General features: G+C 42.4%; 1 long non-coding RNA gene across 1 annotated transcript; it reads left to right on the top strand.

The window, feature by feature from the left end:
- Positions 1 to 1,344: 1,344 nt before the first annotated feature.
- LOC139534673 (uncharacterized) lies at positions 1,345 to 1,743 on the top strand. The gene is made up of 2 exons (XR_011666979.1): positions 1,345 to 1,469; positions 1,575 to 1,743. It is a non-coding gene; the product is annotated as an uncharacterized lncRNA (long non-coding RNA).
- Positions 1,744 to 2,349: the final 606 nt, after the last annotated feature.

Raw genomic sequence — 2,349 nt, 5'->3', positions numbered from 1 at the left:
ATAGCAGCTATAATAGTATATATAAAAGCAGCTATAGTAGTATCTATGGTAGTATACTATAGTAGTAGCTATAATATTATATATAGTAGTAGCTATAGTAGTATATATAATAGCAGCTGTAGTAGTAGCTATAGTAGTATCTATAGTAGTAGCTATAGTAGTATATATAAGTAGTATCTATAGTAGTATCTATAATAGTAGATATTGTAGTATCTATAGTCCTATCTATAGTAGTATATATAATAGTAGCTATAGTAGTACCTATAATAGTAGCTATAATAGTATCTATAGTAGTAGCTATAGTAGTATATATAGTAGTATCTATTAGTAGTAGCTATAGTAGTATATATAGTAGTATCTATAGTAGTATCTATAGTAGTATATATAATAGTAGCTATAGTAGTACCTATAATGGTAGCTATAATAGTATCTATAGTAGTAGCTATAGTAGTATCTATAGTAGTATCTATAGTAGTAGCTATAATAGTGTCTATAGTAGTAGCTATAATAGTGTCTATAGTAGTAGCTATAGTAGTAGCTATAGTAGTATATATAGTAGTAGCTATAGTAGTATATATAGTAGTAGCTATAGTAGTAGCTATAGTAGTATATATAGTAGTATCTATAGTAGTAGCTATAGTAGTAGCTATAGTAGTAGCTATAGTAGTATATATAGTAGTATATATAGTAGTAGCTATAGTAGTAGCTATAGTAGTACTATAGTAGTACAACTGGCTTCCAGTTGAAGCTCGCATCCGCTACATGACCATGGTGCTTGCCTACGGAGCTGTGAGGGGAACGGCACCTCCGTACCTTCAGGCTCTGATCAGGCCCTACACCCAAACAAGGGCACTGCGTTCATCCACCTCTGGCCTGCTCGCCTCCCTACCTCTGAGGAAGTACAGCTCCCGCTCAGCCCCAGTCAAAACTGTTCGCTGCTCTGGCACCCCAATGGTGGAACAAACTCCCCCACGACGCCAGGTCAGCGGAATCAATCACCACCTTCCGGAGACACCTGAAACCCCACCTCTTTAAGGAATACCTAGGATAGGATAAAGTAATCCTTCTAACCCCCCCCCCCCCCCCCCTTAGAGTTAGATGCACTATTGTAAAGTGGTTGTTCCACTGGACATCATAAGGTGAATGCACCAACTTGTAAGTCGCTCTGGATAAGAGCGTCTGCTAAATGACTTAAATGTAAATGTAAATGTAGTAGTAGCTATAGTAGTATATATGTCACGAATCCCGCTTCCTGAGTCTGGGTTTGCCTGTGTGTCTGTCCTGGAGTGTGTTTCAGGTGTCCTGGAACGCATCCTGTCTGGTTGCCGGGCGAATTAGCTCATTGGGAGATTGGTTTCACCCGCACCTGTTTCCCGTCAGTAATCTGCACACCTGTCCTGATCATCATCTCTACCCTTCAAAAGCTCTGACCTGACTTCCATTCCCTGCCGGATCGTTAGCCATGAATAGTATGTTGTGCCTGAGTACCAGACTCCAGTTGGATAGAATTTGTTTTGTTGTTTTCATTTACGTATTGCTTGCCTTGAACTTACCTCCGTTTGTTTTGTCTTCAGTTACTCACCTGGATCATTCACTCCATTCCCGCCTGGTTGACAGAGGATTCTGCTACTACATTGGATTCACCTATTTCCTCTCATCTACTCACCACCGCTGCCCGTTACGCCATCTGGATATATCTACCTTTTCACATTTCACTGTAAATAAATACTCACCTTCTTCCTACGCTCCTTGTCCTGGTCTGCTTCTGGGTTCGATCTTGAAAGATCGTGACAGAACGATCCGGCCAGTAATGAACCCAGCGGACCTGGACTCCGTTTGCCATGCCATTACCCTGCAGGAGAAGAAATTGGGACAACACAATACGGCGCTACAGGAGATAGCGAGTTCGATCCAGAATTTATCTGCTAGCTTGACACAAGTCCAGGATCAGCTCAGTTTGCAGGTGATTCATTCACTACCGGTTTCACCCATCTCACCTGCCGTGTCTGAAGCGGTTCCATTTCGTGAACCCAAGGTACCGACGCCTGATAAATATGAAGGGGATTTGGGAAAATGCCGTTCGTTTCTTATGCAGTGTGGGTTAGTGTTTGATCTACAGCCCCATTCTTACGCCACTGACAAGGCTAGGATAGCCTTTGTTATTGAACTGTTGCGTGGAAGAGCTCTGGAATGGGCTTCAGCCGTTTGGGAACGACAGGGAACCTGCACGGCTTCATATCAGGAGTTCACGGGAGAGATGAGGAAGCTTTTTGATCATCCAGTCCGAGGTAAGGACGCAGCTAAACGTTTGTTCTCTCTTCGCCAAGGAGATCGCAGGGTGGCAGATTT

The sequence above is a fragment of the Salvelinus alpinus genome, chromosome 11 (assembly GCF_045679555.1).
Source record: "Salvelinus alpinus chromosome 11, SLU_Salpinus.1, whole genome shotgun sequence".
Lineage (NCBI taxonomy): Eukaryota > Metazoa > Chordata > Actinopteri > Salmoniformes > Salmonidae > Salvelinus > Salvelinus alpinus.
The sequence above is the reverse complement of the archived record's forward strand: the minus strand, read 5'-3'. Positions and strand labels throughout refer to the sequence as shown.